Raw genomic sequence first — 26,417 nt, 5'->3', positions numbered from 1 at the left:
TGACGGTGATGAAATGCATTAAAGCCTGGTCACTGTCTGCTGTACGACAATCAACACTCCAGTCGCTGCCTGCTGATTATAAGGGATATACATGAAGTGTAGTGGTTAATGCACCACAAAATGCAGAGGAAGTTTCAAGACCTGTAGCTGGAACAGGCTCTAATCTCAGCAGAGATTGGGTTTGCAATTAAACAGAAAGTTTGACTTTTGAGTTTTCATTGTAAATTCAATATTTGTCCCAGGATTTATGAAAGTTTGGTTCCCTACTCTTTTTCTTCTCCTTTGTGATGCAAAGAATGTGTGTGCACCTACAACCACTGAAAAATAGTGCTTGCAAATAGGAACATGACAATGACTGCACCAGGTCAAATGGTGTAAACAAACTTCCAACATCTGGTTTTTGCTGAGGCAAGGAGTTCCCACAGCTTCCTTGTGCGTTTTATGAAGAACCACTTCTCTCTGTTTGTTGGAAAATACCATACGCAACTGTCTTCTATTTATCCTGCTCAAGCCTCCATGAGTTTATAGACCTCCTCAGTCATCTTTCTTCCTTTCTTTAGTAATTTCATAATTCTGATGGCTGTTAATGTTCTCTGAACCTTCTCCGGTTCTAGGATAAGCTTTCATTACATGAAAGAAGTGGGAATAAGGGGCCAGAGCTACATAAAACATTTAAGAAGTGGGAGCACAGTGGATACACAGAGGCATAATGATGACGCATGTTTCATTGCCTTTTCCTTTCCTAATAATTCCTAGGTTTTGATTTGCTTTTTGGCCCCTGAGTAGTGAGCTGATGTTTTTGCAGAGCTGTCTGTCGTTCCTTGGCTCCTGATTTGTAATTACCAGAGAGAGTCCACCAGCAATTTTGCATAGCCAAGATAATTTTTTCCAAACATACATCACTTCACACTTTTTTACAATGAATGTAATCCAGTGACTTATATTGGCCAGTTACTCAATATCCTAAGTTCCTTATGCATTTATTACCCTTCTCCTTATTGACACAACACTCAAGAATATTTATCTGTTACACGTTCCCTTTGCACCCCAAAATGGACCTTCAGCTCTGTGTTCCATGGAGAAGCACTTCTCCATGGCTTGCGTACAAAGGATTTTCTTCATTGAGTAATTAATTCATTTTAGTGAAAAAATATCTTAGCACAGTAAAAGTGCCTACTGTAAATTTTGAGTTTCTGTTCTAACTGTACTTATATCTTCCCTTTTGTCTACACAGAATAAGTTGGTTCTGTTTGTTTATAAACAGCCAAAAATATTGTGGAGCCTGTTAGCTGGATTCTCTAGACACTACTGTATTGAACAGAATAAAATAAAGCAACAACAAAATATATTACCCCGGTGACAAAGCAGTAATTCCTTATAAGTACTTTGCCACTAATATTAGGAATGTATTTGTGTAATTTTAGCTGTTGCTAGGGAGAAAAATGTTTTGATCTTTTCTAGAAAAGAAAAGATTAAGCACTCTGTCTACATTTGATTTTCATTTCATCTTCCCCATATATTCTATTTCTTTCTTTGGAAGTCAGCCAGCAACCCAGCTCTGTATAACTACCTCCTTCCTTCTAGGCCTCTAAAAGTATTTTGGCTGAAAAAGATGTTTATTGCGCTTGTTGTACCGGTCATTCTGTGTTCCTCTTTCCACTGCATTGTCTGTTCAGGATGTGAGTGATGGGTTATTGTTGCGTATTTGTACAGAGCCTGACACAATGCAACCCTACTCTTGTGCAGATATATAGGTACTGTGCTAAAAGATATGAATTTTCATTGCAAGAAATATTAGTGCTATCTGCTATAAACTGTTTAATTAAATAATATATATCTCAATTAAAATCATATATATATCAAATATAAATGATTTAATTAAACCTCCAAATTGTAAAGGCTTTAAGGTTTTAATTAAAACCCCAGACTTGAAAAGGCTTACAAGTTTGGAGAGGCTCTGTTTGAGTTCTTGCAGAACAGGATCAAAACTTAGAGACAAACTACTAGGGTTATCCAACTAGTATTCTGGATGTCAGTTTTAGTCATTTGCTCAAAATGGTGCAATCCAAAGAGAAACACATGGAAGCCTGAGGCCTACAAACTTCTTATTGATTTTAAGAAACACAAGCTTGAAAGATTTCCCACACAATTCAGTTCAGTCCCACATTGGTAGATCATCATAGTAAGTGTATGTCTTCCTGGATGTTGTATGCTCTCTCCAAGGGCAGTCTTGCTCATCAATTACTTAAAAATAACCCTTGAAAGGCCTGAGACTCTTAAGTGAAATAATTGCTTTGAAATTTTGAACAGCTCATGATGTTCTACGCTGAAAGACAATACTAATTGGCACACAAAGATGATCTATCGACTCTTACATTTGTAATAGCACATATTCAAAATCACTATACAGATTCTCAGCTGTTTTCCCTGTGTTGTCACTTGGTAAGACAAAAGAGAACCAGTTGACTTTCTTTTCTTGTATGGCTTGAAAGCAATGTTGGTGATGATCCCATATTTTGTAAGTGTTCTGGACATTTTGAATCTATTTGCAAACTTAGTCTCTACATTTCTGTTATTTTTTTTTTAAAGTTATGTTTCTACTAGATGCTTCATTTAGAAATCTGGTATTTATTACTCTTTAAGCTAAGGCAAACTGCATTTTCAGTTTTGAATCCTGTGTGATCACTTTAAAAATGAATTAAAAAGAAAATAATTACTTTTTAAAATATGTGTGTTTGGAATTCCCTTTGGCTTTAAAGTATTTTTGAAGCCATGTTTCTCACCACAGACATTAAAAATTATGCATTTTCTTTTCAGAAATACATTCAAGGAATATTACATGTGCAGCTTCATTGAACAGTGGGTTTGCCACACGAATTTTGGAACAAGAAGTATAAAAGCCCAGATTCAGTACACTTATAAGCCTTTAGAATGTGTATGAGGTACATATACAGATGCCAAATACTAGATGACACTACACCTGGAAAAAATTTAAAAGTAACCTGCTTAAAGATAAAAAACTAAGAGAAAATATAAATAAAATATGTAATTTTTTCTATATATTTAAAATTCCACATCTATAATAATGTAAAACATGTAGGCAAGAATAAAGTGAGATGAAAAGCCCCCTAAACTTGTAGATAAAGATATTTTTCTGAGCTACTGTTTGGATTTATGAGGTTCTTAAGATAAACTTCAGTCTTTTAAGCATAGTTATCACTCAGTGTTAAATCTACGCTAAATATGTTTGCTTTCACAATTATTTCGCTGTTCAACCATTGAAATGCATGGAAAATAAAGAAAAAGATCCTGAAAGAGTAGGGACACTAGGAAGACTATTCTAAAATATGCAGAAGAGATTTTCACATTATATTCAGTTTGTCCAGCCTGCAGGTAGTGAGAAGCGCAGAGAATCCCTGTGCGAGGCCTGACACTTTTCTAATTCACTACTGCATCATCACCCACATCCCACCGTTTCTCTCTCCTGCTGCTGCTGGCAGGCGGTTGTGGAAGCCGAGGAGTTTGCGTTATTGTGTTTTCTCTTCTGGGGATACGTCCAGGAGAGAAATCTGCTCCAGTGCAGAAAGCCCATAAAAAATCCAGTGCATTAACCTCCTAAAGGTTAACCTCCTAAAGCGCTGCTGGGTAAATCTCTGCAGCTTACAAGTGATTCTGTCCAGCTGTATAGGGAATCTGTATTCATCTTTCCCTGAAACACTCAAATAATTGCACCATCACATCAGTTTTCATCCTCTGGGATGGAGCTGGTTCTCAAGAGCAGTTCAGCAGCTCCTTTCTAGCCTGGGAAGGATGATTCCTCCTCTGCTTCCTGATACTGTGTCTCCTAAATAGCTGGACCCTTAGAGACTCCTAGATATTGGCAATAAACTGCAAAAGTGGGTCCATGAAGAGAACCTTTAGCAACAGACCTACACATAGTGTTTTGAGGACAAAAAACACAAAGAGGCAACACAATCTGCAGCTCAGACACAAATACACATGTTCCAAATTGTTCTTCTCTCTCTGCAAAATCTCCAGCTACTTCAGTTCCAGAAGGTTATTTGGTGAAGACAGAGCAGTCTGAATTTTAAAGGCTGATGTCTTGCAAAACCCAGACCCAGAATTTTTGAAATGCCTAAACTTTCCTAATTTTTTTCTTTTTCCAAAGAGATCTTAAAGATCATTAAACTTTAAAAAACCCACAACATTTTGTGTATGTGTTTGTGTGTACACTAACATGACACAGATGCAACTGCTGCTGTTGGAAAAGTCAGCGTTGTGCAAGGACACTACACAGTGACCGTAGCTCATTTCTGTGCTAAGTGTATTGGGGTAAAGAGTGGAACATCACATTTCTCTGGTTTAACTTAGCAGATGCTATGTTTTCACAATGAGTAAACTATAAATAGATTTTGCATTGTACAATCATAGATATTCACACAAGTTGGAATGTTTCCTAATTCCTGCCCAATATTAAACAGCAACAATACAGATCAAAGGTAATGCATACAAATTCGATATTTACAGTGACTCCATGCCTGCAAAGAAGAGGAAAAGTGATATGACTGTGTATAAACAAGAGTTATGGCATTTTCAAGGATCAGCTACCTAAATAGTCAACATGTGCACAGATATAAGTTTAATAGCCGCTTATTAAAAGATGTAGTAAAATATGAGAGTGTACTGGCAGTAAATAGATTAAAGGGCTATTAATCTATCTTCAGAACAAAAATATTTCATATGCAGGCACTATTAGATGGCTGGTGTAACACACTTATCCATGTATCACTTTTTAGAACTGCATTTGTTAGGTTTTAATCATGTACCATACTTCCATTAAAATAGCCGTTCTGTGTAAATAGACAGCAGGAAGTAATAAACACCCAGTCCAAACAGTGTTTCGATATCAAAATGTGGGTGACTGATAACTGGAAAACACATTTACCAGTCTCTGCAAATAAACACCAAAATCTGAGCTGACAATTGGGAAGCAGAGACATTTGATACCTTTAATGGACATCAGCAGGACGCCTGATCCCAGAAACTCAAACAAAGTGTTTGCTGGTGCTTAAGATAAATATTGTCTCATCATCGGTGTAGCAAGGTAGAGAAATACTCAGAGAGAAGATCAAAAGCAAGCAGTGGATTAGGGCTATAATAAGAGCACTCAAATCAAAATGTTGACGAGAATCAAAGTTGGCTACAGTTCAAGTTCATGTTAGACAGATGTTTATCATTTTGCCTTTCTCTCGTTGCTGCTAAACAGCAGAGCTGGTGTTCTCCTAGAAACCTAAGAGAAAACCAGGAGAAATAATCAGAGCAGAACTGTGAGAAGTCTCTTCTCTGGAAGATCAGGTAAAAGACAAGCTGTTCACAATGGTCCAAAGATTCAAATCCTTTAGAAATGGAGCTTGCCCTGAGTTAATCCCACCAGATCAGCAGTGGATGACTGACTACTCTGCTCTGCCTCTACTAAAGCAGAAACAAAATCCTTAAAAACTGCTTTGCTACCTACTAGTGTGGGGATCTACCACACAGACAGAGGAGGAATGCAAAAACTTTTATGTCTCATCCCAAACCACATTCCACTCTGAGCTAGCGAGCCTTTGGAATGATCACCAGGTTTATTCCAACAAGAACAATTCGCATTAAGTAAACCAGTTTCTTAAGTCTGTTGGGAGACTGTTATCCATAGGGCCATTATGGCAGGAATACTATGTTCATATGGAACGAGGATTGTTTGGTTCACTGTCTTCAATGCCCTGCTAAATGTTCCCTGAAGATCCCTTAGTAGAAATTACCTTGAACACACTTTATTGTGACCAACCTTATGCTTTGAGACTACTATTATTTTTTTTATATTCAGTTTATTGGCTACATAAAGAAATGCTTTCCAGGTGCTAAAATTTTCCTGAACAGTTTCAATCCCATAAAGAACATATTTGCTTTTATTGACTTTCCATTCATATAATTTTCTCTTCTAGCCTTGAAATTAATCTTCATCATGTCAGCATGTGTGCCTTTGGCCAGAGGTGAACCCTACTGCGTTTAGGAGGGAGACCACAGTCCACAGATTTACAGGTATCACCACAAAACTATGTGAAAGGTGGTAGAGATACCTGTAGGGACTGGTGAGTTTGAAAAGAACATTGTGCATGAAATATAAATGTACAGAATTAGTGCTCCAGATTTGCTAGACCAGTCATCGTGTGTTCAGGAAAATTTTGTGCAGGGTGTGATGTTCTCCTGAGCTGTGGTGTGATGACTAGCAGCTTGAACAGGATTTGGGTGATAATGTTTGCAGGATATGGACCTGCAGAATGAAGATGCAAAAACCTCTTGCACACTTATTCTGTCAAAAAAAGGTTTCAAATTTTTGAGCATGGAGAACCACAGGGAGACACCAGGCACTCCCATGCCAAAGTCTACCAGATACAGAACTTCGTTGTTTTGTCCAGCTAAATGGTCTTCTTTGATTTAGTCCAAAATAAGATGGAAAAGATGCCAGGATAAAGTGTGAAAACTAAAAAAACCCAACCAAACAAACTTGTTTAATTGTGAAATGGATAGCTAACTCAAAGCAAACAATTTGCACTTGACTTGCTCGTCTTTCTGCATTTTGAATACTGGGAGTACCCTGTCTACCACAGGTACTGTCAGCCAGTTTATGCTATTGGGAGGACACTCACTAGCAAACAACGTGGGGATGTGGTCCTACACAAACATGTTCTTGATGCTCTTTCACGTTCTTTAAATCAAAACTATCTGCAGCCTACCATTTTCAGAATGGAGGGAAGGAGTAAATAATTATTGCTGTTCTCCATATGTAGGACCTTGTCTTCCTTTCTTTAAATTAGATATAGGTTATTAAACACCAGAAATTATAAGGAAGTTAAAGCCTAAATATCTCAGCTGAATTTTAAAAGACCTGCCTCCGACCTGCCTGTATCTCTGATGTGCTCAACAACTTCCAGAGCCTTCTCCTGAGAGCTGTGTCCTGCAAAGGGCTGGTCCTGTCCCTGACACACCAAGGGCCTCCAGTTCTCACCAGTCTCAGGTTGTCACTCAGCCCCAGCAGGATTTGTCCCTTGCTCTCTGCCCATTCCTCTGCAGTCTCCCATTTTACAGGGAAATGAAACGTCATACAGTGCTGTGCTAATACTGGTTTGACCCCTTCACACTCCATATACAGTTAATTAAAAGTTTGAAGCAGTTTTGACAGGTATTTTCTTCAATGTCTATAATCTAGTTTTAAATTCTTTCACTGCAGTACATGTTTTCACTGGGGTCTCACAAATCATCTGGTCATTTCTGGTGTCCTGATTAGCATCTTTCATGGGAGTGGACTAAAATGCAGGGAGGAAAGAAAATGGTACATAGTTTTTGCCAGGGTATTAAAAAGAACTTCCTCACTCCCTTTTTAGTTTCTTTTTATTTCTAAAAGTACACTTAGAGCCTATGAGTCTCACCGGAGGAAAAAAAATATATATATTAAAAACCTATCTTCAGATTTAGTGCGAAATAAACTAAAAGTTTATTCTATTTGAACTAGAACCAGGAAATCCATTAGTATTAGTGGTACCAGCTGTTCTTTGTATTAGCCCAAACTCTGCAGGGGGACACTGGAAGTCCTGCACTACAAGGTCAACGCAGAATGGATAACTTTTATTTTAAGTAAAAGAAACAAAGAATAAGAAGGAGTTTCAGAGAAACAAAGTGCTGCACTTGCAATTCTTGCAAGAACATTTCAGATATCCTGTATTGCACCTCAGATTTATAATAAAATTCAACTAAAAAAGACAAAAATCTGAAATTCCTGGTTCAATCTGGCTAAAGCTACGTGTTGGTCAGAGTTGGTGGAAATCTGAATAACACAGAGAAAAAAGAAAATAAAACTTGTGATTTTCCAAAAGTTACCAGTCTTTCACACACAGTGGTCTCTTTGCCCTATATGTTCTTTCAGCCTGTTTCTTCTATCCCAGGGCAAAAATATAAATATCCTGCTACAGGGTAACTACCCAATAAAAGGAAGCACCAGCTTGAAAAGAAGGCAACAATTCCATCGTCCCTTACCAGGCAATGCACAGAAAAAATGGTAGTTAAAAACTTGCACCTGTTCCAGTGATAATTTCAGTGACTTCCTAATTCTTTACCAAATGTGAAACTCATCTTTCGGAGTTTGTATTCGGTGTCTTACCTTATCAGGTGTAAATAGTGGCTTCAGATTTTGAGTCCTCCAGAACTGGGGACTGGATTGAATGTATTAATATAATACTAATTCAACCTCAGCTCTTCTAATTTATTTTCTTCTCTACTGATACGTTAAAGAAACTGAACTGATACATTGCAAGAAAGATTAAAGACACTTCACTTCCCATTTGCTTTAAATGTTTACTACTAAATAGTGCTGATAAGCAGAGATACAGCCTAAAGCAGCATTCAGATGACTAAAAGGTTGTGTTATCTCCCGAAGCTCCCAGTGTAGTGTCTTAATTTACATTTTCAATCAAAACTTTCCAGTTCTACACAGTAATAAATGTGCAGGAGTAAAATTCACAGAAGGGAAGAAAATATTGGCATCCATCTTTACAACTTGGACAGCACAGTGATAAATATAATCTTCTATTTTCTGCAAATTGACTATTACACAGATTCCCCCATGGTCCCTCCTCATAAATAAATAGTTGAAATAAACACTCTTGGAATTACTTCTCACCAAAAATACATAAGGATTCAGGGCATATCTACACGTGCTTGACATATTTCAGATGTGTAATTTATGCAGCTCCCATAGTTTTGGGACAGAACACGTGTTTCACACATGGACTGTGCAGTCCATATTAGCTACGGTCCACCTAGGAGTAGGGAGTGGGCAGGCAGCAGATGCTGGGTCATTTGCTCAGCCTTTAGCGTGGTAACAGTGAGAAATCCTACAGGAAACTTTATTGCTATTACTCAGTAGTGGGAAAAACTCTGCAAAGCCTTCAAAAGGGAATACCTGGATGTTGCTCCCCTCTGCATCTGTGTGTGGACATGTGTCTGAGTGCCTATCTCATATTCTACTAGTGCTGCTTACCCAGAAGTTCCTTTTCTGGCAATATGCTCACTTTTCAGACTATAATTGATTAATTGGAGGGCAAATGTCGGAGGTCATCTGAACGGAAAGAGGAGGGAGAACCTGCTCTCTAGGTCCTGGTGTGCAAATGCCTTTGCTCTGGGAAAGAAGAACATTCTTTTGTCATAGGACAGAAGGGACACTGAGAGGTTTTCCTCAACCTTTCCCCACTCCAAGGCAAAATCAGTGACTCTTTTGCAGTTCTTGTTGATGTTTGTCTAGCCTTGGTTTAGAGCCCTCCCACAAGGGAAAATCCAGTCTTCCTGCACCTCATTATCCTTAATATTGCAAAGCCTTTGCTAACTCGCAGCTATATAATTACAATATGAGCCCAGTACTTCTTGTCTTGTCCAGGATGGACATGGAGAAGAGATTATTCTACTCCTTGGAACAACAAAAACTTGAGGATCGTACTCCTGTTCACTTGTTCAGAACTGTACCAACTGAGAATTTGCCTATGTAGCCAGTAAAACGTTTTCTGTATAACTTAATTCACTTTGAAGATCCTACCTTGCAGGTATTGCAGCATTCCCAGAGACACAAAGACTCCTATCTTTGGCCCAGAAAGTTTAAGGTCAGAAGGGATTGTACTCATAATTTCCTCTGGTTTTGAGATGCATATCAAATTATGACTCCTACTCCCTCATTTGACTTCAGACCTGCTTTTTACTAATTGTGTAATTTTTCAGAAAGATAATCACTTTTTATCTAAATAGGTATAAAATTGGGAAGTTGTCTGAATTCTAGACAGCATTTCTTACAAACCAGACCTTGTAGCGTGTGTTTCTTTTTGCTTGTTTGTTTGGTTTTTTTTTACAGTACAGTTGCACAACAACAAAGAAAAACTGTCCATACCAACAACAACAAAAGGAGTTCTCTGAAACCTATTTCACTTTTTGAATGCATCGCCACCTTCCCAGTATACGGTATATAGTAAATAGACCTTTCCACTCTCAGTAGTCATCATCATAAAGAGCCGCCCCACCCTGTTCACAAATGAAGGTGAAAGATGAGTACAGCTTGTCGTGATAATCAGTGGAAAAAATGCTCTTCTAGATCCGTTAGGTTATGGAAAGGCTTATGAAAGTTATTAAGGATTCTCATTCATCATTAATTTTGTTGCACAAATTTGGACACTTTAGGCATCACTTATCAAAAGCATTGCTGCAAGAGTTTATCATGACAAACTCCCGGACTAAAGAGAAAAGTTTTGATTAGAATTAGGGAAAATTTGGACTAATTCCCCTGGAGAAAAAAAAAAAAACAAAAAGTCAGAATATCAAGCATGTTACACTGAAAAATATGTTATCAAATAGGACTTTAAACTACAAACAACTACAGGTTTACTGAAAAATCATGAGAAACACTGTTCTTTCAAATCCAACTGAAAAAAACCTCTCTGTGTGCTTTCTTCTATACTGATAGTTCAAACAAAACTTATGGTGTTGGGTTTCATGATAAAGACACATACCTTGTCTCATGAAAAAATCTTCTCAAAGACTGATGAGGAAACTGGTGAATTCATTCCTTCTAACTGCGATTACCTGAGCATGCAGAGGAAAGAGAGTGAGAGCGAGTCAGCAAGCCAAGCAGGTGGAAGGATTGTCTGAGGAAGAAACAGGAACAGAAGAATCCTTAGACATTTAACTAATCAGAAAGGCAGGTTTACAGGTTTCTAATCAAGCTAATTGCCTTCTGGTGGTGGTTCTTTTGCAATTAAGAAGACAGTAAATAAAGAAGACTGCATAAAAGAAGGGTGGTTTTGCTTCATTGTTTGCAAGTAAAGAGTCCTGCTTATTCATTTCAGTAGTAATCCACTGGGAGATAGTTGATGTTACAGAGAGCTTGCCATCCACTTTCTCAAGTATCATTTTGTGACTGAGACTGTAATGAACCAAGGAATCCTGCTATCTGGTTGCACTGATGCCAGGTCCTGGAAAGCTAATCTGAGAACTGCAGAGGCAGCATGTGTCATTCCAAGAGGGTGTAAGATTATGGTGGGTACAAAACACTGGATAAGAGTCTTGCTGTAATGCTTTAGGTGCCAAACCATCCTGTTGCTTCTCCTTTTCAAGAAGGCATTGACTGTGTTTGACTGGGTTGGGTTTTACTAGGAGCCTTTTGAAGACTTCACTTCTCATGTGAGTCAGATGAGCCTGAGAGTCATCTCAAGATCTTCTGGTTTTTACTTGGTCAACATTTGGAGTAAGAACCTCCAGTACAGACATTACAAGAGCCAATTCAGATAAACTGAGGTGTCAGCAACTTACTAATAGGCCTTTTCTCTGAGGTTTACATAAATTTATAAGCTTTATTTCTGCATCTATCTTGCCACTGTCAAGCCCATCTTGCCACTGTCAAGCCCTCTCTTTTCTTTCTCCTCAGTAATGTCTCTTGCCGGTTCATATGACCCTGGGAAAGCAACAGATTTCTTACTACTTGTTAAAAAGAGTTAGCAAATGACATATTTTCCAAGTGAAGTCGGTGGAAATCCCCTGTCAGCTGTGAATTGTACTATTTAAATTATACTACTGTGCTGACAGATTCAGATTTGCTACTAACCATGTTTGCAAGAAAAATTCAGGTCTGGTAGAAAATTATTTATTTCAAGCAATGCTTTACCTTGGAACAACTACAGAGAAAGGCTTTTGGCTCTGTGAATCACAGATTTCAGTGGCATTTCAGTTAATCTTCATGATTATCCATTCACATAAACTGCGAGTAGGTTTAAACTTTCCACGCTGCCCATGAAGTAACCAGATGAACTTGTCATGGTTTGTGTTTTGGCTTTCGGTTTTCTTTTATGTGCTTTCAAGTAATGATTAGGAACCAGGTTCTTCTCACGTGGCCAGAGGTTTCTCCCCAGGTTGAGGGGCAGCCCAGTACAGGGTGGTGGTTGCTGCCTGCTCACTGATAGTGCCAGGGATTAGGACAGCAGATTATGGAAAAACAATTTTATGGCCACAGTCTGGAGTCTTGAAACAAAAGTCACTAGCTGGAGTGATTACCAGCTGCCTGGGTACCTGTCCCAGCTAGTGGCTCTGGGGCAGGGGACACTATACTCCGTGCCCCCGTAAAAAAATGGTAGATTGGGAGACATGGAAAACAGTATTAGCAGGATCTTTAGGGAGATAAAATGCAGCCTTGCATCTGCAGTCTGCACATGGATTAAGTTTTGATTCTTCTGTAAGATGCGTGGATCCTACCCTTTCCCAGGGGTAAAGGTAACTGCAGCAGAAAGCTGCATTGTCTATAAAGAGGCCAAGACATCACCCGTCCAAACCAAACCTGCGATGATTGCTTTCTTACAAGAGGATATGGTCTCTTGTAAGTGTGGGCAAAAGAAGGTGTCCTGGGTTCCACATCTCCAAACCACTATGTGATCAGGCAGCTGGACCAATTTGTTAAGCTGGAAGAACGTCAGGAAGAGGCTGTGAAAAGACTCCCGCTCACATCTAAACCATGGTCCGGAGAGCTGAGTGTGTGTGCTCTGTCTGGTGTCAAGGACCAGGGTATGGCTTCAACTATGAACAGTGGTTGTGTGAATGGTAGATTTTATGGACCCTGCTTTCCTACCATGTGCCTTCTCTGGTGTCTAATAGAGCTGCTGTGCCCACGCCATAAGATGTCCCTCTGGGAGGGTCACTCTTGTGTCTCTCTCTCCTGCTTGTCCTCTCCTTCCCCTCCAACTCATGGGTAGATAACACCTTTGAGTCCTCTCTGCCCATGTCAGAGGAGGTGAAGGCTGGCTAGCAGGGCTGGAAGCTGGGGCTAGAGGAGGGACTGACTAGCAGACAGTATGTGCTACTGCATAAATTTTGGACCTGTAGGACCTAGGTTTTAAAACCAGAATGAAACTGGAAGTGTTTTCAAGATCATAATAGCCTGATCCTCGTGCCAGTATAGATAATCACAGTTTGCTCATTGCCTTCAGTGTCCTTTGGAGCAGGGTCAGAGGCCCTCAGGGCTGCCCCCGTCAGCTGTCACAGCTGTCTGTGGAGAAGGGCGACGCTAAGCAAGCCCAAGTGCCTGATGCCCAGACATTTTGTTTCTTGATATAGTGAGAGTGGTGTGGGGTGGGGAGAAATAATCACGGTGCTTAAGCTATGTGTGTACAGTGGGGGTGTCATGACAGCTTCTCAACATGGAGAGTGCAGGAGCCGGGGTCTGGCAGCTGTAGACACTAGGTGGTCTGAATTGCTCATTACCCTCTTGAACTTCAGTGCGATAGCAGGCTCTTAATCTTGGATGCTATAGTTGGCAGCCTGTATGGGACCCTTATATCCTGCTGCTTAAGGAAAGACTCTAAGAATGAGAAGTGGTATAATGTAATCCACAAAGAGGGAACAGGAACAAATATTTAGGAATCAATCTTCTTTATTTCATAAGCAGTATCAAGTAACCAAGAAGAGCTCAGAAGAAACTGGCCATGGAAGCACCAGAGAAATTTAATTTAATTAGTTCTCAATAGCTTCCAGAAAAAAAAAAATCTCTAAACCTGCATATATTTAAGATAAGCCTTTTGTTCCATTTGTAACCCACAAACTGACCAGGAATCTAGGTCCCTTCCCCCTTCTCAGACTCCATCCTCTTTGTATTTTGTTCCCCAAGTCACAGAACTTGATGCTGCTTTTTCTTTTTTTCCCTGCAGTACTTTTCTTTGACCTCATTCCCCCCTCCAAGTAACTCTATCCTGTGCCGCTATGTTCATGCCCAGCCAAAGCTTTATAGATGGCTTAATTATTTTCTTTTCTCAAAGAAAATTCAATCTGATCCCCAGTACGCATAGGATAAAATAAAATGAATCAGCTGGGAAGCTGCATTATGAAGGGGGAGGGGTAAAAGAAGTTATGTAAAATTTCATGTCGCTGTCAGACTGTTTTCATAGAATTTGTGTTTGAGATTAAATTAAATCCCTAAAACTGCTTTGATAGCTTCATACTTAGGGTGAAATGAAGCAGATGCATTTTACCCCAATACCATGCTTCTCATCTCCCCTTGCAGAGAGAGAATGAACTGCTTTGTGGAACAGTTCTATATACTTACAGTATTAAGCAATTCTTCTTTTCCCCTGGCATTGGTATTCTTTTATTCAATTTATCTGTGCTATAGCTTGGATAATATTTACCAGATGTTAAATAAATAATTTAAGATAACACAGTCCTGCATGACAGTTGTAACATTTTGGGTCACCTTTTTTTTCAATTTTTTTTAAAAAATCACTTTGGTTCAAGATTTCAATATAGTTCAACTCAGTGGTGACACTTAATACTTTTTCCTCTCCTTTAATTTGAAAGTAGTGTTCCCCAAATAGTTCATTTGCCATATTGTTTTTATCTTTAACAAGATAAAATAGACGTAGTGGGTTTACTATTTCAGCCTGATGCCAACAAATATGAAACCAAAGAATATGAAGAGCCAATGTTTTGTAAAAGCCAGTGTTATATAATGAAACCAAATGCACGGCTTGGAATTTAGAAAGAAATCCTAGTGTGAAGATAAAAGGACATGAAAGATAGTAAATGCTGAAATGATACACCACATAATGGTATACTGTCAAGAAAGAAAGATAACATGATAACTTACAGAGCCATCTCAAAGCCTACATAGGTACTAGACCTATAGTTTGCAAGGAAACAATCTTTTTGTTTCATCTGGCTCATATTAAAAATAGGAAAAACAAAACCCTTATTTTTTTTCCACTCTCACACATATGGTTTAAAATCCATGCAATTTTTAACTGTCTAAAATTCTTTTAAGCAATTTAAGACAGAAAGAATTATTAAATCACTTTTCCATTTCATTTAATGAAAAACTGCACCACTGCCGTTGGTCTATGTACTATCAATTTTAAAGCTAGTAGGGCTGCAATTGGTCCTATGTGCAATCCATCACGAGTGGCATCAGATTTGTATTGCCCAAGTTGGGTGCTGCTGAAGACAGAATTGAATAAAGCCAAACCCAATGTGTAAGTTAACTTTGAGCAAAGCTTATAATGCTTCCCTTCTCCATCTCTTCCCAGCTTTTGAAATGTGACTCTTTCTCAGTCCTATCTCAAAGAGACTCCAAAACCCAAGGAACCTTGCTGTCCTCAGTCCAACTGCACACAGAGAACTGCTCTTTTTTGCAGGACTGAGAGGCTAAAAAGCTATCTATGAAATTCACTTTGTTATAAGAGGAGAAGCAACATACCAACCCAAATAATCTGGTATCCAGAAGCTGCAGGTTCAAATACCATTAGATTGAAGTCAACCTTTCATCTATCCCGTGTATACAGTTTTAAACATCTGTGGTCTGCATATAAATGCTCACAGGTCTGTGTTGCAGCTGAGACTGCTTGAGAATCTTCTGTCAATAGTTTTTTTGATAGCAAATTGAGGTTTAGAATTTAATTCAAGTTCTTCTGAATGTTCTTCTCTTCAACATTTTAGGAAGTGTCCACAAAACACAAGAAAGAATCGCTTCAAAGCTTTCTACCAGTTGTGCTGAACTTATTCAGGTCTGACACCAAGCTTTTGGTTTTCAGCTAAAGAAAATGATTTTTATTTTCTGAAAACTAACAGTCTTTGGGGTTATCAATTAAGGATCTTTAATCTTCAACTGAAATCTCCATGACTATGTTTGTTTGTTTGTTTGTTTGTTTGTTTTAAGAAAACAAGGACTTATCTGTCCTGCAGTTAAAGTCTATTGAACAAGCACTCTTGTAAGATGAACTTGTCCCAGTTTCCTTGGCTATAATGCTCATATGCACTGAAACGATTCAATAGGTTGTTTCTCAGGAGCACTGCATTTTTTTCACCCTATTCTAGAGCCTAGATGTCCTAAATTTTATACTCTCATCTCCTGCTCGTCACAATAGCAAAAAGTAGGCATATTACTTTGTAGAAGTCACTCTTGAAAAAGCAGGTAGCTAGAAGAAAAGGAAACCCGTTATTTCTGGAAATATACCATCTCTACAATGGGAGCTGAAGGTTCTCAAAGCCTTCTGAAGCCTTCAGAGTTTACTTGTGAATCCTGTTTCAAAGTGTTATTAGTGACCCTACAGCCGAAGAATATAAATCTGTATCCTAAAGAGATGACTTGCTTTTTCACTGGGATCACTGCCAGGGAATAACCTCAGCACGACGCATTTCAAGGGCCTAAATATAATGGGTAATTGCTCACTTAATTGAGAATTATGTGTTTAGCTGGCAAACATGATATCTGAAGGCCCCCTCACAGTTGTCCACAGGTGTGCTTTGGTGTTCATGTGCAGATATTTCTTGCTGTGGGAGCCCGTTGTCAGCTTCTGGCTGCTGCCTTGCAGCTCAGGGTACCTGGGAGGGAGGGAGTGGAGGAAATGTTGCTCAGTGCTCATCGTTAAAGCAATTCAGGAAATAAAAGTGAATGTCTCTCAGCACAATATATTCCTGGGAGCCTAATCTGAATGAGCAATTCATCGGCATGTTTCTATTTCCAGCAGGGGCTGTGCCAATTAAGAGGGCTGCACATAAACCCTTTTAGAGATGTACACTGGGAGGTAAAAATAATGATAAAATATGGGTTTATTTTTTAGCTATTCCTTTAGTAATAGTGGGAATGGAGCAAAGTGAGCCTGCTGGACTCTCCTTTCACAGGTTGTTTCCATAAGTTTCTGGCCAAATAGGAGATAAATTCTCATTGGAAGTGTAAAGAAACTTGTCTCTTACTTCTCCTGCATCCAGATGGGAAAACACATTTTCCACTGCAGACAAGATTTGTTCCCGTATTTGCAGGATTAAAGGAAACGCTCACATCTTTATATTCAGAGCGTCTTTTTAGCTAAGCATCTCTTGCTGGCTGTGAGAAGGGTAGGGGATTGTGGATTAATTGTAGCTACAGAGAGTTAAGTCCTTCTATTCTTTTAATATGGAGATGGGATGGGAGAGGACAGCATACCTGAGGGAGTCAAACCTGTGGGATTCTGCTCTGCTGAGTGGTAAGCAAATAAAGAAAACAGCTGAAAGGGCCCCAGCAACTTTGAGAGATGAGCAACTTTGGGTTTCTTTCTGTGTCACCTCAGTCAGAGCTGCAAAACTGCTGTTTTATTCATCCATTTGCGGTTTTATGCTTTTTCCTTTGCTACTTCATGGCTCCAATGATGCCTTTACAGCAGCTCTGCTGTAAATCCATGAGCCTTTGAGGGAGGATTTCAGCCACAAAGCAGGGAGAAGCTCCTCCTGACCTGGGAGAAGCAGCAATTTGGCCTCCACTGAGCAAAAGACAGGAATTCTTTAAACAACACCATTTTCATAAGAAGGAGCAGGGAATTTAGGTACTTTTTGCTTTTCAAAGAGCTCATCCTGGGAGACATCAATTGCTCCCAAATCCTGGTGACCTCCTGTTCCACCGGCTGCACAGGACAGCTTGGTTGCAGTGGGCACTGTGCAAACCCAGTATGATGGTTCCTCAAGCCTAAGGTTGCCCAGAAAAAATGAATGCACGTCCAGATTGCTGAAACATTTACATTTCCAGCTCTTGTTTTCACTGTGATGCAGAATGAACCCGAGACCTTTAAAAATGTTCAGTATAAGAAAAAACAAACAGATGGTTTTTGCACTACTTTAGTACAGTAAGCGACCTTCATTCAAAACCATGCTCTAGGGACTTAATTTGAAATTTCTTCTGCATGAAGGCAGGTGCCAAACCACAAAACTGTTTGGTATCTAGTAGCAGGAGGGGAGTGGAAAAAGGCAGAAAACATCTCTCTATTTCTCTTCTTCTAAGAGGAATTGTGTCAAAAATAATTACAGCCCTGGCCAGTTACAATGTCACAAAAGCTTCTTTAGATACAAACCTGAAAACTAGGAGAGATCCCTGATTCTGGTGTGTATCACACATTAACTGGAAAGTGTGTTCCTTATAGCACTGAACAGGCTTGTGTTAAAAGTATTTAAAGAAACATTTTTTTAAAAGTACCAAAAGAGCAAACAAAGTAGTCTTTGGATGACCTCTTGTTTCTCTTGACTAGCAGTAGCATTCATTAATCTACAGCGTATGATAAAGTCAACTGTTCAGCTGGCTCCCAGTAAATTAGACTCTTTTAATTGACAAAGCCCCTGCCATCTAAGAATTTGGTTCACTTTTTCATATAATGCTAAAAGACTAAATAAAATCCAATCTTCTGGAGCAATATTGAGATATTACATCCAGATGAAGGGTGGGTGTCATGAGAGAACAGGCTGCTAGCAATATTCTCTAGGCTTCTTGCCATCAGCTTGGGTTAAAGTAGTGAAGCCGAGGTAAAAAGTAAAGCAGTTTTTATTCCTGCTGACATATGAAAAAAAGGAGTAGAGGGCACTTCATCAAGTTTTTTTGTTATATGATTATTGACCTGGGAGTAAAATGTTTATTACATTCTTTGCTTCCTAATACAACACTTGTTTTGTCTTAGAAATACTGTGCTTTTTAGAGTAAGTATCCATACTTTAAGATGAGAGGAGGGAAAAGAAATAATTCAGATTCATACTCAGATCGGATTCCAAATGTCCATGAATGTGTGTAATGGAAGGTGGAAATTTCATATTTCTCCCCTGCTAATTTCATCAGGATGAGGCTGCACTATCCGTTCTGCTTTTCAGAGTGTGTCAGTCCTGCCTGGAAAAGCGTTTTATTGTGTAATGGCAGAATGTTGTCCCTACTGTGCTGGGTTATTGAAATAAGAAGCAGAGTTACTACAGTTAAACAAACGCAAACCTTTGTACCAAACTGACAATGGCATTTACAGTTCTCTTCAACTGATGCAAAAACATTTACGCCATGTGAAAGCTATAAGGTATTAAATGAATAGCACATTTATATGATGAGCTGCACAAAGAAGTCCACCTAACAACAACCTGCTCAGCTAGCACGGCAGCGGCTGCAGGGTTTTTGCAAAGATGGGACAGATTACACTGCACAGCTGGGCACACAAAGCACAAAGACCCACTTTAAAATTAATTTTTCCACATCAGTCCTGCAACTGCACAAAGCTATGGCTTGGGTGAGTGCTGGGGACCCTCTGGCCATGTAGGCTGTATGATCACTAAAGCATATACTCTATATGGTGCAGTGTGGCTCAGGGAAGCATTTTCCTGATTTATGAACCCAGTTTCATGAATAGCTCTCTAGTTTTTGTTCCTCTCTTCCCATTGTTATTCTATTTTCTATTCTGCTCTTCTCCTCCCCACAGCAGAGAGGGGACTTTCATAACACAAGAGACACCCAGGGAATACTGAAGCAATGGTAACTAAGGCACACCAGGGAAGTTGAGGGCAAATGCTGTACTGACGGATATGTGCAGGAGAAATATTCTGTATATTGTTAGTTCCATCTTGTCCTGACCTTAATATTCCCTTCAGGGCTTTCTTCCCTGGCATACAGCGCAGCAGATCCCCAGGGAACATTGCAAAAAAATGAGGGAATATTATCTAGTTACCTAAGGCAACTGAAAAGTTTTCAAATTGACCAGTGTAGTTGTGTTTCACAACTTCCATTTAACAGACAATGCCTGTCTCTCAAAATATCCACATTGAAATGCAGAACCAACAGGGAAGTTTGACTGCTCTGTCTGTGTGTCCTGCCTGCATCCAATTAACAGCCAAACTATTTGAAAGGAAAGTGATCAAATGGAATGAATTAATTCAAGAAATAAAAATGGGTATAATGATTTTACAATAGAGATTTACGCATTTGCTGAAATGGGGCAATTTCTAATCTTTTGAAAGCTAAGCCCATTCCCTTGGGAAAACAGTGTCTTTAATTCTGTTTATTGTTTGTATTAGATTTGGGCCTTCTAGGGCCAGTAAGGAATATTTTGCCATGTGTTGTACAAGCACAGAACAAAAAAAAACCTTCTCAGAAAGAACTCAGAGCCCAAGTATAAGATATAAAGCAGGGAGCCACAGCGAGCTACAAAGAAATAACTCAACAACTTCAGCTTAGAGTCTCCAGCTTCATCTTCCATCTTCTGTTCAACTCTCCACACACTGCCCTCTGGCAGATGCCCTGTTTAGTCTTTGACAATGCTGAGACCTTCCAAGTACGATTGGATTTCTTACATGCTGTAATGAATGACAAGTTGGTTAGCTACGTCTCTGTTTGAAACAGCATGTTTCTTGGCTTCAGGATACACAGAACTTGGTAGAGAAATTCATGTGTCATGGATGTGGTTTCAGGCTCTCTGCAAACTCATACCAACATTGCTGAGCTGGTTACAGTTGGGCCATGTCTCCAAGGGTGGTTTTTATCCTTTTTTTTTTCCTTTTCCCCTGGAACTGGAACAGCTGTATTTTAAATGAAAGGCTAAGCTTCAGGAAAATTAATTAAGAAGTTGAGTCTTTACAGTCAACTGCATTGTATGAGTGCTCCTCAGGCCAGTTACAGATACTCTATCTGGCAATAATTTGTACTCTCAACAATTCTATTTATTTTTAATTTAGCAAAATTATTCTATTTAGCTACCAGAGTAATAAAACCAGATTAAAACATAAATCCTGTTAAATATATTTAAGTGTGCATTTAATTTTATGCATACAATTGCTTCTATTGACTTGTCTTTCCACGTTTCAAAAAGAAGGAAATACTTGTGTTATAACACACTATGATTTTACTACAGACAACAGGGCCAATGGAATTTCATCAGCAATGAATTCAACCCACTGCATTGAAAAAAGGTGAGAAAAGCTTTTAAGAATTCAAGAAGATTCAAGACTTTCCAGCTCAGTCAAAATATTGCCCAACAAATGCTCCTAGCTGGACTACTACTGTTCATTTTCTTTGTCCTGTTTTGCATGTTTCATCCTGGCTGAGAGGATGACCCAGACATCTTACTGCTTGCAACAGAAATAAATAATAATTGAAACCATAAGGGAATAAGGGATATTTAAACATTTACAGTCACAATGGGGACAAGCCACACTTTGCTTTGGTGAAATGGCAACTCAGATGAAGCTATTCAGACAGAAATAAGAAAACAAAGACTCTTCTAGATTTTCAGAACCTATTTTTCTTGAGGGAGTCAGCAAAACTCTAGCTTCTGTGATGTTTCTTTCCATAGCCTATATAGCTATTGGAGAATAAGTCATAATTAAATATGTATAATAGGAAAACATCATGTTACATACATATTCAAGAGCAACTGTTAATTGACGGGCATAAGGGAATTTCTAGTGCAGAATCTGACCCTCAGAGATGCTGTCTTTGAGAACTAGCTATCTAGATACTTATATTACTCCCAGCACTATGATATCTGGGGGCCATGCAAACGTTAATGAACTTATCCTCACAACCACCTTGTGAGGCTGGGAAGTTTTAGCATCGACTTTAAGGGAGTACAACCAGGCCCTAGGCATGCAGTAGCAGCCACAGAGGAGCTCAGGAGGAATCATGCTTGCTTCAAACAACATTAACTACTTGTTGGATAATAGCTGGGGATAATGGCGCATACAGCGTCTGGTGGGTTGCCCCTCTCCCATAAATAATTTGGAGGAGAGAGCCTATGAAACTCCAGCGAGAGAGGTTTTGCAAGGAAGTAGGGGAAATAATACTGCTGAGCTATGGATTCCCTTCTCTCCTCTCTTCCCATCATGAAAGCCTGATGGCTTCCAGTCAATTGCAGTTGTAGAAATATGCGTGTGAGTGTGCGCATGTGCTTAGAAATCAGGAATGATGTCAAGGAGGGAAAAAAAAGAATATTAGACACATTTCCTATGGGTTCACACAGATTGCTCTGAATGAAATAAAAATACAATACATTTTTAACTTACTTTGCATCCAGTTTCAGTTGTATTGCCCACTGCAACAGCCATCAAAATGAAACCTGCCAGGTTCAGTGTGCAAAAGGGCTCAGCCCATTCATGTGCAATAAGCAGCCACCTTAAATTTCTGAGCTCAGGAACTCAGGTGGGAATCGCACAGGCACCTTTGGTCATTTCTCTCCACCAGAAGGTCACATATCCCATACAGGTGTGGCATACTGCTTGAAGGAGAAATGACTTTTGCACATATCCAGTTCACCTTTTGGGATGTAATATAAGAAGGGACTTTTTATAAGACACGGTGCATATTTGGGCAGAAAGGAGGAAGCGGCCTGACAAACTGAACAAAGCAGAGATGTTTTCTCTTTCTCCTGAATGTAAAAACAGGGAACTTGCAAAGCACAAGAATGCTTCATGAATTCCAGCTGCTGTCACTCAGCGCTGGGGAGGAATACAGGGGAATATCTGTTATGAACAGGCACCACAATGGTGTGGCTTTTTTTTTCTTTCCTTCCTGGCAATCCAAGGCAGGTTTGTGTTTAACTTTACTCACTGTCAAAAGCCAGTGGCCAAACTCATTTTTACTGCTCGGGGAAGGAAATGTGAGTATGCAGTAAACAGCCTCAAAGCACGTTGGTGAGAGGAAATCCTCCAGTTTTCTGCTTCTGCAAGGTGGAGGCCTGGAGACCTCTGCAAAGTCATCTCAAAAATCAAGAGTACATGTGCACAACTGCTCCTCTCATATTCAGAGGGTCTACAGTAACCTCCAAGGATGTCTGATATTGTCATAGAATTATAGAATCATTTTGGTTGGAAGAGACCCTTAGGATCATTGAGTCCAACCATAACCTAGCTCTAACACTAAACCATGTCCCTAAGAACCTGGTCTAAATGACTTTTAAACACTTCCAGGGATGGTGACTCCACCACTTCCCTGTCCTTGTACTACAGAGAACCTCTCAGTGCCCGTTCCTGCTAAAGTGCAAGTGTTTGTCCTCAGAAATTTGGTTGCACTGAGTATCATAACCACAGTCTAATCAGCAATATCATTTCTACTCTGCAAAATCATAATCCAAATGAATGATTTCTGTATTTTTGCAGTCAGACCCTCTGAGTTACTTTTTCCCCTTGTCTTTCTACGATGGGAGATTTCAAGCTGTTTCAAGTGTGCTTCTAAGCTGCACTTAATATATTATACATATGGCACAGAAATGGGAGAAAAGGAAGCTACTACTCCCCGTGAGCAGTTTGCAAATTCACTAAGGTGCAGCAGAAAGCAAAACACAGCGTTTGAGTTTTTCGTGTCAGGGAGGAGAAAGTTGGAGGTAACACACAGGGCAGATGTCATTTTTCTGTGAGCTGTGTTGTACAATTCCTTAAGGCTCTTTTTCTTTTGTTTGTTTCTTTTTAGTTAATATGAACCCTGCTACTGACACACTGACTGCAGTTGGAGTTACACGTGTGGAAAAATGATGGGATGAGCAAACAGCAAGAAATTTGACAAACCAGCCTGCTTAAGGTTTCATTGAGCTTTGCAGCACCTGCCTGTCTGGCTCATGAAGCTGTTCCCTAAGTGAGGAGGAATTATCCCTCCTTCTTCCCCATGCTCTTTCCTAGACATGCAGAAAGGGACGAGGTCAACAGCCTCTGTACTGGGATGTGGGGAAAACCATGCAAATGAATAGGAAAAAAAATTAGACACCAGTGATGACTCTGAAGCCAGAGAAAGGAACACACCAAATAAGATCCTAGGTCCTCACAGAGAAAATTTGGGAACTTAAAGTATTGTTTAAAAATTGGCTCAATATTTAGAAAGTGTTTAGAGGTATCTCTAAAGGAAGATAGTATGCAACCACATTGTACCACATAGGGATTTCATGTACATTTAAAAAAGAAAACATAAACTAACATATTTTTTTATTCTTTGATGGGAACCAAAATTTTGTGCTTTTTTATTAAGTAGTTCTGTTTCCATGAAACAAACATTTTTGCCACTGTTTAGGACATTACAAACAGCAGCCTGTGTTAGATCGGGCTGTTCAGTCTGCAAGTTTATTTATCAGAGGCACATTGTTAAAACAAAATCTGACTGAAGGTCTGACAATTTCAACATTGGAATAAATTGACCATTAGCTCCTAAAGAAGTGGAAAGGCAAATTCTGTCTCATTTAAATACATAAAAGCATATGAAATTATTGCCATATTTTTCCACAATGAATTTGTGCTTTATTATATTCTTTCTTTTTGGAGATGAGAGAAAGGATGTTTTAGTTCACACCGGCTTAAACCCCTAGAGCCTAAAATGTTGATGAACACGAAAACAAGTTTTGCTTACAAAACTGTATTGTGTTAGGTGGTTTGAAATGAAACTAAATCTCTACTCAGATTAATATGGTAAAAGTGAGCTTGCTCAAAACATAACACAGATTCATTTAATTCACAACAAAGGGTTGACATTAACTCTGACCATTTTTTGTTTTCTTTGAAAAAACTGCAGATTTAGCAATACTGAAGTCCTTTCTAAACTCATTGTAGCTTTGCCAAATTGTCTGGAACAAAAACATAATGTTGAAAATGCTGTAATGCTTTATTTCATCATTTTAAAAACAGAATGCTGGAAATCTAAATGACTTTTTGTTTTGAAATTTCCTTTAATACACTTAAAAATAAAGCTACTAAAAAAAATTCTTAAATTTGGAAGGATTCATTCAATGTGAAACTGTTTGTTTTTTTTTTTTTAAATTTTGATTCTGCAAAACCACTGGCAAAACACAAAACTGCTTTTTTTCAGAGAGTTTTAATTCCTCTGGCTTTCATGAGAAATGCATTATCTACTTAGAGAATAAAAGGTGTGTTCCTTACTAGCATTAGTACAAAAAGCGCTAATAAACATAAGCCATTTCCTGGGCACAACAGCCAGCAGGTCCAAATAAAGACAATGTGAGAACCTAGGATCCATCTTGATCCGCAAATCTACATGCAAACTGTCCTCACTAGGATTTTAACTTTCATCTTGTATAGCTGCTTTTCCCTTCACAATCGCTAGGCCACATGAAATGAACTTTTTTTGTTTTTATTTGTTTTCGAGGACTGGGCTAAATTTAAAAAAATGCAGCTTTAAATCTCGATTTTGAATCTTTAAAGTCTGAGGCCAGATATAGATATTCTTTTGTTAACTAAAATCTCCCCTGCTTATTTAAGCCCTCTTTGGCTCTCCCCCTCTCTCAATCTAACATTATCAACAGTTTTATAAGCCCTGGTCTCCTCCTCTTCTTTATCAGGCTGTGGTTCTCCGCTTTATTTACTGCATGGCAGTATTTCTTTTTCTAGGTGGGGGATGTCTTCACCCTCCTCTGCATCTTTGTTTTCCATTTGGGGTGTTATTGAACCTAATAATGTCTGTCTATAAGCAAGGTAAGATGCATAACCTGGTAGAGCACTCCTGCTTTCAGGTTAGGACACCTCCTAATTATTCTTCCACCATTATCTTCACAGGAATGAAAACGTATTGTTGAGGCATCCTTGCAGTCTGCATATCTTTTGCATATACCACCAATATGTCAGCCTAACCACAGAGGAATTGACAACTATACATCTTTTATCTCTTCTATAAAGGGAGGGAGTGAGACTAATAGCAGGGAGGAAGAGAACAAGGGAAGGCAAAGTTCTGAGGAGTAGAGTTGTGAAAATAATATCTGAAGAATATACAGACCAAGGCTATAATTACAATCTCAGCAAAAATAAGAGGCATTAAGCCAGATCTTTGCCTGATGTAAATCTGCACAATGTACAAAAATCATTAACAGAAGGAAGGAGCTGGCCAAGTGCCTTCTGCTTGAGGCACAACATTAATGATTCAGTAATCTCTGCTCTCAATGGTGGAGCTGGGCTGATATTCACCAGGTGAGAATCCAAGACCTCATCTTAAATCAAGATGGCTATTGCATGCCTTGGGTAAATTCTGTGCAACTATTGTTTGGAAAAAAAAAACCACCACCCAGTTATTAACTGTTATTGTTTCACTTGTGCCTCAAATAGAAGTGTATAAATCTGCTTGCTTACCCTGGGCTCAGTTTTCAGGAAGTGCAGTGTATTATACTTGCTTATGAGTGGTTATCTGTTGCTTTCTTGAATTGCTGTGTGATATTTTATTGGCCACCCAGAAGGGTAACAGAGCAATTAACGTGCTGATATTAAAATGAAACTCTGGAATAATATTTTGGTTTGTATATGCGCCTGGGTGTGCACAATGTGTGTTTGTTTACAGGAAAACCTTCACAATGAGCATAATAAACACAACTGGACCCAGAAGACAGAACTGTGAATTCAGCCAAGGGTTCATTATTTTCTTCTACAGTTTGGATTCATGCTGAATGACACGAAAGCAAAAATGCCCTACTTGGTAAAAGGCTGCTAAAATTTCATTTCAGAAGCTCAAAACCCCCATGTTTTCTAAATAGTCCAGTCTCCCTGCATCCTTCAGGTGCTCAGCAAAATTGACACCAATGTCACCTGAAGAAAGCAGCATCAGGCTCCAGCTGTGCTGT

Source organism: Patagioenas fasciata, chromosome 7, assembly GCF_037038585.1.
Source record: "Patagioenas fasciata isolate bPatFas1 chromosome 7, bPatFas1.hap1, whole genome shotgun sequence".
Lineage (NCBI taxonomy): Eukaryota > Metazoa > Chordata > Aves > Columbiformes > Columbidae > Patagioenas > Patagioenas fasciata.
Note: the sequence above shows the minus strand (reverse complement) of the source record.